Source organism: Marmota flaviventris, chromosome 2 (genome assembly GCF_047511675.1).
Source record: "Marmota flaviventris isolate mMarFla1 chromosome 2, mMarFla1.hap1, whole genome shotgun sequence".
In the NCBI taxonomy this organism is placed as follows: domain Eukaryota; kingdom Metazoa; phylum Chordata; class Mammalia; order Rodentia; family Sciuridae; genus Marmota; species Marmota flaviventris.
This window is the reverse complement of record NC_092499.1, coordinates 128931266-128943488: the sequence shown is the minus strand read 5'-3', so window position 1 is coordinate 128943488 and position 12223 is coordinate 128931266.

The window sequence follows — 12223 nt, the reverse complement described above, 5'->3', positions numbered from 1 at the left end:
CCTAGATATAAACCTTACCTTATCCCGAATCCTAAACATTTTATTACCCTAAACCTATCCTGAATACTAAACCTAACCCTATCATTACCCTAACCCTAATCTTAAAACTAATTCAAGCCCAAATTTGAAACCTTAACCTATTCCAAACCCTAACCCAGACTTTGACCCTAATAATACCCCTAGCTCTAAACTTGACCGTAACACAACACCTAACCCTAAACCTAGATGTAGCCATAAACTAACCTTGAAACTACCTTTAACCATAATTCTGGACCTGAAATTATCCCTAGCCCTAATCCTAGCCCTAACCCTAAAAACACACCTAGCCCTCATCCTGTCCTAAACCTAGCCTTAATCATAACCCTATGTCTAGCCCTACACATAACCCTAATTCTAACCCACACCCTACCACTAAACCTAGCTATAATGTCATCCTTACCCTAAATTTAAAGCTAACCCTAACCCTAACCCTAGCCATAAGACTAACTCTAACTATCACTCTAGCTCTATTCCTAGTTCTAACCCTATCCCTTACCATAATCCAAACACTAGACCTAACTTTAGCCCTAACCCTAGCCATAGCCATAGCCCTAGTATTAACCGTAACTCCAAATGTACCCATAAGCCTAAACTCACCCTATCACTAGCAATAACACTAACCTTAATCATAAACTACCTTTAACTTTAGCCTTAGCTCTAAAAGATAACAAGCCATAGCACTAACCCTAACCCTAAACCTAAACCAAATCCTAACCCTACATCTAGCCATAAGCCTACCCCTAACTCGAGTCCTATCCCCAACCCTAAAACAAACCCTGAATATGACTCTGAACCTAACGTTAACCCTAGCTCAAAACATCACCCTGAACTTAAACCTAACTATAAAACTAGACTTAGCCCTAACTGTAACCCTAAAATTAGCCCTAATCACAACCCTAGTTCTTACATTAGCTGTATCCCTAACACTATCCCTAATGTAACCCAAAATCTAGCCCTAATGTGAGCCCCAACCCTAGCTTTAACCCAGAATCTAAACCTAAACCAAGTTCTAACTCTTACCCTAAACCTAACCCTAACTTTAATCCTTGCATTAATCCTAAAGCTAACACTAAGCCTAACTAACACTAACCATAAACCTAGCCCTAAACCTAGCTCTAACCCTATTCATTACACTAACCCTAATCCTAATCCTAACCCTAATGCTAATCCTAGGCCTAACCCTAACACATTCGCTAACCCTAACCTATCTATTACGCTAAACATAACCCTAACCCTAAAACTAACCAAACACTAAACCTAGACATAACACTAACCCTAAACTAGCCCTAATTGTAACCCTAGTTCTTACATTAGCCGTAACCCTAAAGCTAAAACAAAACCTAGCCTAGCCCTAATCCAAGGACTAACCCTAGCTTTAACCCTAATCCTAACCCTAACCCTAGCCCTAATCCTAATCCTAAAACTATCCCTAACACTAGTGCTAACCCTATCCCTTACCCTAAGCCAAACTCTAACCCTAAATCTACCCTAGTCCTAAACCTGATTATTAGCCTAACCTAACTCTAGTACTAGTCCTAACCCTTACCCTCATTCTAGCTCTATCACTATCCCAAACCCTAACCCTAACCCTGACCCTTATTCTGACCCTAACACTAATCATAGGTGTAATCCTGATTCTAACCCTAAACCAACCCCTAACATTGGCACTATATGTAACCCTATACCTAAACCTAACCCTAACACTAGACCAGCCCTACACTTAATCATTCATCTAGTGATAACTCTAGGCCTAGCTCTAAACAAAAACTTAGCCCTAGCCCTAATAATAACCCTTAACCTAACCCAAACACTAACCCTACCCCTAGACCAAACTCTAGTCCTAATGCTGGCCCAAACAATAAACCTAAACCTAACACGAACACTGACACTTACCCTAACACTAACCCTAGCTCTAAATCTTATCCTAACAAAAAACAAAACTCTAACACTAGACCTAGCCATATCACTAACCCTGAAACTAGCCATCACCATAGGCCAAAACCTAACTCTAACTTTATCCATTACCCTAACCCTAATACTAACGCTAATCCTAGCCCTAACCCTCACACTGACTCTAACCCTAATCCTCGTCCTAGTCCAAACACTAGCTCAATCCCTAACCCTTAACTTAACCTAACCCTAACACTAAACCATGGCCTAAACCTAAACCTAACCTTAACCCTAGCCCTAATCCTAACCTTAACCCTATCCCTAAACCTAACTCTAAACCTAAATATTACCCTAACTCTAACTATAACCTTAATGATAACACTAGCCCTAACCCTAGTTCTAACCCAACGCATTACCCTAACCGTGATGATAACCCTATCCCTTACCCTAACTCTCCCCTAACCCTAACCGTAGACATAACCATAAACCTAACCCTTGCCATAGAGATAACCCTTGCTCAAACCCTAACCATTACCCTAAACCTAACCCTAAAGCTTTCCCTAACCCTAACCTTAAGCCGAAACCTAACCCTAACCCTAAACCTAAGACGACATGAAACCCTATCCAATACCCTAAACCTAATGATAACCCTAGCCCTAAACTTGACACTAAACTTGACCCTAACCATAACTATAACCTAGACCTAACCCTAAACCTAACCCTTGCCGTAGAGCTAATACTAGCTCAAACTCTAAAGCATACCCTAAACCTAAACCTAACCCTAAACCTAGCCCTAACCCTAACCCTTTTCCTAACTCCAACCCTATCAATTACCCTACTCCTAACATGAACCCTAAACCTAAACCTATCATTACCCTAACCAAAACCTAATACTAATTAAAGCTCTAACCCTAATCTAAACCTTATCTAAACCAAACCCGAAACATAATTCTAACCCTAATAATTCCCATCGCTCTAAACCTGCCCCTAACCCTAAACCTAACCCTTACATTAGTCCTAGCCATAAATCTAACCCTCAATCTATCCCTAATTTAAGCCTAGACCTGACACTAGACTTAGCCCTAATTCTTGCCATAACTCTAAAACAAACCCTAGCCCTCATCCGAGCCCTAAACCTAGCCTTATTACTAAACCAAACCATAACCCTAGCCCTAACCAAAATTCTAACCTTTGACCTAGCCCTAAAACTAGCTCTAACTCCATCCCTTCCTCTAAACTTAACCCTATCCCTAAACACAAACCTAAGCCTAAAACAAGGCCTAACCCTAATAGAAATGCTAAAACTAATCCTAGCCCTAATTTAGCCCTAAACCTAAACTAACCCTAGCCCTAAGACTAACTCTAACTCTCACCCTAGTCCTATTCCTAGTTCTAACCCTATCCCTTACCATAATCCTAACACTTGCCTTACATTAGTGCTAACCCTAGCTCTAGCTCTAATTCTATATCTAACCCTAACTCTAAATCTAATCCTAACCCTAAGCTAAACCTCTCACTAACACAAGCCATAACATTAATGGTAATCCTAAAACTAGCTCTAACCTAGCCCTAGCCCTACAAAACACCTGAGCCATAGCCCTGACCCTAAACTTTAACATAAACCAAACCCTAAGCCTACACCTAGCCTTAAACCTAGCTCTAATTCGAGACTTATCCCTAACCCTCAAACAAATCCTGACCCTGACTCTGGCCCTAAAACTAACCCTAGGTCTAAACATCACTCAAAACCTAAACCTAAACCTAACCCTAGACCTAGCCCTAACCCTAAACCTAAAACTAGTTCTAATCTTAACCCTAGTTCTTACATTAGCTGTAGCCCTAATCCTAGCCCTAACCTAACCCAAAACCTATCCCTAATAAGAGCCCTAACCATAACCATAAACTTTAAACCTAACCATAACCCTAATTCTAGCCCTAACCCTTACCCCAAACCTAACCCTATTGCTAACTCTTGCCATAACCCAAAACCTAACCCTAACCCTAGCCTTAATCCTAACCATAAACCTAGCCGTAACTCCAGCTGTAACCATGTCCATTACCCTAATCCTCATTCTAACCCTAATTCTAACTCTAGGATAACCCTAAACCTATTCCTACCACTAAACTTATGCATTACCCTAAACCTAACCTGAACCCTAAACCTAATCCTAAACCTAATAATCTTAACCCTAAAACTATCTCTAACCATAACCCTAGACCTGACATTTGCCCTAGCCCTAATGAAGCCATAACCCTATAACAAACTCTAGTCATAATCCTAGTGCTAATCTTAGCCCTAATCCTAAACCTAACCCTAACCATCTACCTAACCCTAATTTTAACCCTTGCCCTATTTCTAAAGCTAGCTATAACATCATACCTAACCATAACCATAACCATAACCCTAGACATAAACCTAGACTCAGCCTTAATACTAATCCTAGCTCTAATCCTAGCCCTAATTAAGACCTAATTCTAATCCTAAATCTAACCCTAACACTAAGACTAACTCTAACTCTTGCCCTAGTCCTATCCCTAGTTCTCACCCTATACCTTTTGATAACTCAAACCCTAGCCCTAACCCTAGCCCTAACCTTTGCTGTAGCCTTAAACCTAGATCTAACCCTAACTGTAAATCTAACCCTAACCCTAAGCCTAAAGCTCACCCTAACATTAGCTCTAACCCTAATGCTAATTTGAAAACTAGTCCTAACCCTAGCCCTAGCATCATGCAAAACCGAGCCATTCCCTGACTCTAACCCTTAACCTAAACCAAACACTAACCCTACACCTAGTCCTAACCCTAGCCCTAATTTGAGTCCTAACCCCAACCATAGAACTAATACTAACCCTGACTCTGCCCTTAACACTAACCCCAGCTCTACACATCACCCTATCCCTAAACATAATCCTAACACTAGACCTCGCCCTAAACGTAACCCTAAAACTAGCCCTAATCATAATACCATTTCCTAAATTAGCCATAGCCCTAAACCTAACACAAAACCTAGACCTAATCCAAGGCCTAACCCTAGCTTTAACCCTAACCCTAACCATGGCCCTAACCCTAGCTCTATGCCTAGTCCTAATCCTAGCTCTAACCCTATTTCTTACATTTAGTCAAACCCTTACCCTATTGCTACCCTAGTCCTAACCCTAATTCTATGCCTACATCAAACCCTAACTCTATTACTAGTCTTAACCTTAGCTCTCATTCTATTTCTAAAGTTAACCCAAACCCTAACCCTAACCCTGACCCTTATTCTGACCCTAACAATAAACCTAGGTTTAAACCTGACCCTAACACTTATCCAAAATCTAACACTAGCCCTACCAGTAACCCTAACCCTAAACCAAACACTAACACTAGCCCTAATATATAATCCTAAATCCTAATCCTAAATATAGCCATAAACTTAGCCTTAGCCCTAACAATAACCCTTAACCCAAACCCAACAATAACTCAAACCCTAGACTTTACCCTAGTCCTCATTCTGGTCCTAACCCTAAACCTAATTCTAGCCTGAACGCTGACAGTTACCCCAACAAAAACCCTAGCTCTAAACCTTATCCTAACCCAAACACTAACCCTAACACAAGACAAATTCTAAATCTAGCCATAACCATAACTCTAGCTCTTATATTACCCATACACCTAACTCTAGACCTAAACCTCACACAAAACCTAGCCCTAATTACAGCCCTAAACCTAACCCTAAGCATAACTCTAAACCTAAACCTAGCCCTAACACTAACTCTAACCCTCATTCTAGCCCTAACCCTAGCTCAAGCCCTAAAACTTACCCTAAACATAACACTAGCCGAAATCCTAAACCTCACCCTAACTCTAACCCTAATCCTAACTGTAACCATAGCCCAAACCCTAGCTCTAACTCTATCCATTACACTAAACCTAACCCTAAATCTAATGCAAACCCTAGTCCTAAACCTAACTCTAAACCTATCCAGTTCTGACTGTAACCCTAACCCTCGCCCTAGCCCTAAACCTAACTCAATCCCTAACCCTTACACTTAATCTAACCCTAACACTAACCCAAGGCCTAACCCTAACCCTAATCCCAGCCCTAATCCTAACATTTTTTTCCTAATCCTACCCTTACCCCTGGCCCTAACCCTAGCTCGAACCCTACCCATTACCGTAACCCTATATCTAGTGCTAATAATAACACTAGACCTAAAGCTAAACCTACCCTAACTCTAACCATGAACCTAACCCTACAACTAACAGTGAACCTAACCCTAACCCTAAACCTAAGCTAGAACAAACACTAACCCTAATCCTAAACCTAAACCTAACACTAACCTAAACATGAACCTATCTTTAACCTGACATCTTAACACTAATGATAAACCTAGTCCTAACCATAACACTAAGCATAACCATGACTCTAAACCAAACCCTATATTAACCTTAGCCATAGCAAAAATCCTAGCTCAAACCCTAAACTGTACCTTAACCTTAATCTGAAATGTAATCCTCACCCTAACCTTGATGCTAACCCTAACTTTAGCCCTAATCCTAACCATTACCCTAGCTCTAACACTAGGTCTGACCCTATAAATTACCCTAATGATAACCATAACCCTAATGCTAACCCTAGGCCTAATCCTAAACCTATCACAAACCCTAACCATATTCATTACCTTAAACCTAACCTAACCCTAAACCTAACACTATTTATTACCCTAACCCTAATTCTAAACTTAATGCTAATTTGAGCCTTAACCCTAAACCTTAACCTAACCCAAACCTGAAGCCTGACCCTGACCCTAATACTACTCCAGCTCTAAATCTGACATTTTCCCTAAATGTAACACTTTAATTTGACCTAGCTATAAACGTAAGCATAAAAATATCACTAACCATAAACCTAGACCTGATATTACTCCTAGCCCTAATTCTTGCCCTAAACCTAACACAAAACCTAGTCCTAATCCTAGCTTTAAATCTAGCCTTATTCCTAAACCTAACAATAACCATATCCCTAACCCTAAAGCTAATCACAAAACTAGCCCGAACCCTAACCATAGCACTAAAACAAAACCGAGCAACAAGCCTAACACTAACCTTAACTTAAACCAAAACCTAGCACTACACCTAGATCTAACCCTAGACCTAATTCGAGTCCTAATAATAACCTTTAAAATAACTGTGAAACTGACTTATATCCTAACCCTCATCCTAGCTCTAAACACCATCGTATACTTAAACTGAACCCTAACAGTAACCCTAGCCTTAATTCGAGTCCTAAACTAACTTAACACTAAAACTAACCCTGACCTGAGGATATCTTAAAACTAAACCTAGCTATAAATATTACCCTAATCTTAAACCTAAACCTAACACTTGACCTACCCCTAACCCTATCCCTAATTGTAACCCTAGTTCTGATATTAGTGATTGCTCTAACCCTAGCCTCATACCTCACACAAAAACTAGCCCTAATCTGAGCCCTACACCTAGATTTAGCCCTAACCATAAACCTAACCCTAGCCCTAACCAGATTCCTTACTCTGAGCAAAACCTTAACCCTAATGGTAAGCCTAGACCTATCCCTGATACTTAGGCTAACCAAATCCTAACCCTATTAATAGATTAACCCTAGATCTCATTCGAGTTTTAACTCTATCCCAAACCATAACCCTGACCCTGATGCTGATTCTGACCATAACATAAACCCTAGGTCTAAACCTAACTCTAACCCTAAACCAAACCCTAAGACTAGCCCTACTTGTAACCTGATACCTAAACCTAAATCTACCACTAGCTCTAGAACTAAACCTAATCCTAAAACTAGCCTGAACTCTAGCTCTAGACCTAAACAAAATCTTAGCCCTAGCCCTAACAAAACCTAAGCCCTAATCCTAATTGTAAAACTAGCCCTTACCCTAACCCTAGGACTAAAACAAAACTGAGCAATAGACCTAACCCTAAACCTTAACATATAACAAACCCTAAACTACTACAAGAACTAATCCTAGCCCTAATCGAGTCCTAACCATAACCTTAAAACTAACTCTGACCCTGACTCATATCCTAACACTCACCCTAGCTCTAAACATGATGCTAACCTTAAACTGAACCCTAACAGTAAACCTAGCCATAATTCGAGTCCTAACTCAAACCCTAAAACTAACCCTGACCCTGACTCCTATCCTAAAAATAACTCTAGCTCTAAATATTACCCTAACCTTCAATCTAACACTAACACTAGAACTACCCCTAACCCTAACCCTAAAGCTAACCTAATTGTAACCCTGGTTCTTACATTACCTGTTGCCCAAACAATAGCCCTAACACTAACACAAAAATTAACCCCAATCTGAGCCCTACATCTAGCTTTAAACCTAATCCTACCCCTAACCCTACCCCTAACACTAGCTCTAACACTATCCCTAAACCTAAGCAAAACCCTAACCCTAATGGTAAACCTAGACCTATCCCTAATCCTCAGGGTAATCAAAACTCTCACAATATTAAGAGTCCTAACCCTATTCCTCATTCTAGCTCGAACCCTATTCCAAATTTTAACCCTAACCCTGACCCTTATTCTGACCATAACACTAACCTAGGTCTAAACCTGACCCTAACACTAGACCAAACCGTAACACTAGGCCTTCAGTAAATTTATACCTAAACTAGACACTATCACTAGCCCTAGACCTAAACCTAATACTAAATCTAGCCTTAACTCTAGCTCTATACCTAAACAAAAACCTAGCCTTAGCCCTAACAATAACGCTTAACTTAACGTATAGACTAACCCAACCCCTAGACATAAACCTAGTCCCAATTCTGGTTTTAACCTTAACTCTAACTCTAAACTGAACACTGACCCTGCCTTTAACACTAAACCTATCTCTAAACCTGACCCTAACCAAAAACCTAAACTTAGCACTAGACATAGCCATAACCCTAACCCTACAACTAGCCCTAATCATAATTCTAGCTCTTACATTACCCATAGTTCTAACTCTATGCCTTAACCTAACACAAAACCTAGAGCAAGTTCTAGGCCTAAATGTATCCCTAAGTGTAACACCAACACTAACCTTAGCCCTAAACCTAACCCTAAACCTAACCTCAGCCTTAGTCTTAAATCTTAATAAAAGCCTAACCCTTACCATAAATATAAACTTAGACCTATACCTTACTCTAAACCCTAACCCTAGCCCTAACCCTAAACTTAACCCTAGCCCTAAACCTAGCTCTAAACCTACACCTTACCAACCCTACTCCTAACTGTATTGATATCCCTAGCCTTAAACCTAACCATAACCCTAACCCTAACCAGAAAACTAACAATAGACCTAACCCTAAAACTAACACTTGCCATAGCCCTAACCCTAGCTGAAAACCTAAACCATACCATAAACCTAAACATAACCATAGACTTAACATTAACCCCAAAACTAAATCTAACCCTAAACCTAAACCTAAACCTACATCTAACCATATACATTACCCTAACCCTTATCCTAATGATAACCCTAGCCCTAACTTTAACCCTAACCCTAAACCTACCATAATCCTGTCCTTAGACCTAAGGCTGAACCTAATCCTCAACCTAGCCCTAGAACTAACACTAGCTCAAAATCTAGCACTTACCCTAAACATAACCCTAGCCCAAACCCTAACCCCAATCCTAGTTCTAATCCTAACCATAACCATAGCCCAAACCCTAGATCTAACTCTATCCATTACCCTAACGTTATTCCTATACCTAATGCTAAAACTAGCCCTAACCCTAACCCTAACCCTAAACCTAACTTATCCCTAGCCCTGATTCTAACCTGAAGCCTCAACATAGCCCTAAAACTTACTCAATCACTGACCCTTACTCTTAACCTAACCGTAAGAAAATGATAAGCCTAAACCTAACCCTAACCCTAGTCCTAATCCTAAACTTAAAACTAGACTTAACCTTAGCTCTAACCCCATGCATTACCCTAACCCTAACCATAAGCGTCATGATAATCCTAGTCCTAACCCTAAATCTACTCTAACCATAACTGTAAACCTAAACTAGACCTAATAAAAAACCTTACCTTACCGTAGTCAAACTCTAACAATTATGCTAAACTTAATATTAACAGTAGTCCTAAACCTAAACCTAACCCTAACCCTAACCCAATATCTAAACATGTCCATTACCTTAACACTAATGACAACCCTAATCCTAGCCCTAGATCTAATCCTAAACCTAACACTACACTTAGCACTAATCCTAATTCAAACCCTAAACCATACCCTAAACATAACCCTAGCTTTAACCCTAACCCTAACCCTAACTCTAACCCTAATAAAAATCACAACACTAGCCATAACCCTAGCTCTAACCCTATCCATTATCCTAATGACAACCATAAACCTAATGCTAACCGTAGGCCTAACCCTAACCCTATCCATTTCCCTAAATGCAATCTGAGCCCGAAACCTAACCTGAAGCCTAAAGCTAACCTTATCCATTACCCGAACTCTAATTAAAACCTAATGCTAATATGAGCCATAACACTAAACCTCAACCTAACCAAACCCCAAACCTGACTCTGACTATTATAATACCCCTAGCTCTCAACTTGAACCTCACCATAAACCTAACTCTGACACTAGACCTAGCCATAAATCTTACCCAAAACTATCCCTAACCATATCCCTAGACCTGATATTAGCCCTAGCCCTAATTCTTGTCATAATCCTAACACAAAAGCTAGCCCTCATCCTAGCCCTAAAACTAGCCTTGATCCTAATCCAAACCCTAACTCTAGCCCTATCCCTAATTTAATCCCTTGCCCTAGATCTGAACCTTACTATAACCCAATCCCTTTCCCCAAATCTAACACTAACTCTAACCCTAGACTTAACACTTACACTAATCCTAGACTTGATCCTAGCCCTAATATATCCTTAACCCTACCACTAGCACTAAGACTAACTGTAACTCTCACCCTAGCCCTATTCCTAGATCTAACCCTATCCCTTACCATTACCCTAACACTTGCCCAAACCTTACCCCTAACACTAGCCCTAGCCCTAACCCTAGAACTAACCATAACTCTAAGTCCAACCCTAAACCTAAGCCTAAACCTCACACTAACACTAGCTTTAACACTAACACTAATTCTAAAACTAGCCCTAATCTAGTTCAAGCCCTAAAACAAAACCGAGCCATAGCCCTAACCTTAACCCATAACCTAAATCAAAACCAAACCCTACACCTAGCCCTAACCTTAGCCCGAATTCCAGTCCTAACCTAACCCTAAAACTAATCTTGAGCCTGACTCTGACCTTACACTAACCCTAGCTCTAACATCACCCTAAAAGTATACCTAATCCTAAACCTAGAACTAAGCCTAACCATAACCCTAAAAGTAGCCCTAATCATAACTCTAGTTCTTACATTAGCTGTAGCCCTAATCCTAGCCCTAACCCAACCCCAAAACTAGCTCTAAACTGAGCCCTACACTTTGTTATAATCCTAAACCTAACCCTAGCCCTAACCAATATCCTAAACCAGTTTTACTGGCCCTAACCCTAAACTTAACACTAGACTTAATCCTAAACATAATCCTAGCCCTAACTCTAGCTCTAACCCTATCCATTACCCTAAACATAACCCTAACTCTAATGCTAACCCTAGCCCTAAACTTAAAGCTAAACCTAAACCTAGACGTGACACTAACCCTAACCATCACCCCAGCCCTAACCAAAGCGCAAACCATAATCTTTACCCAAAAACTTTACCCTAACACTAAACCTAGGCCTAACCCTAAACATAACTCTAGCCCTAATCCTAACCATAACTCTAGCCCTAAACCTATCCATTACCCTAAAAATAAGCCTAACACAAACATAACTCTAAACAGCTCTAACCCCACCCAATACCATAACCTTAATTTTAAACATAATGATAACACTAGCCCTAACCCTAAACCTACTCTAAACCTAACTGTAAACTTAACCCTAGACCTAACCGTAAACCTAACCCTTGCTGTAGTCCTAATCCTAGCTCAAACCCTAACAGTTACGCTAAACCTAACACTAACTCTAGTCCTAAACCTAAATCTAACCCTATCCTTTTAGCCTAACCCTAACTCTATTGCTAACACTAACCTTATTCATTAACTAAACCTAAACTGAACCCTAAACCTAACCCTTTCAATTACTCTAACCCTAATCTTAATCCTAACCCTAATGCTAAATCGAGCCCTAAAACTAAACCAAAACCTAACCCAAATGCTGAACAAGACAATGACTTTAATAACACACCCA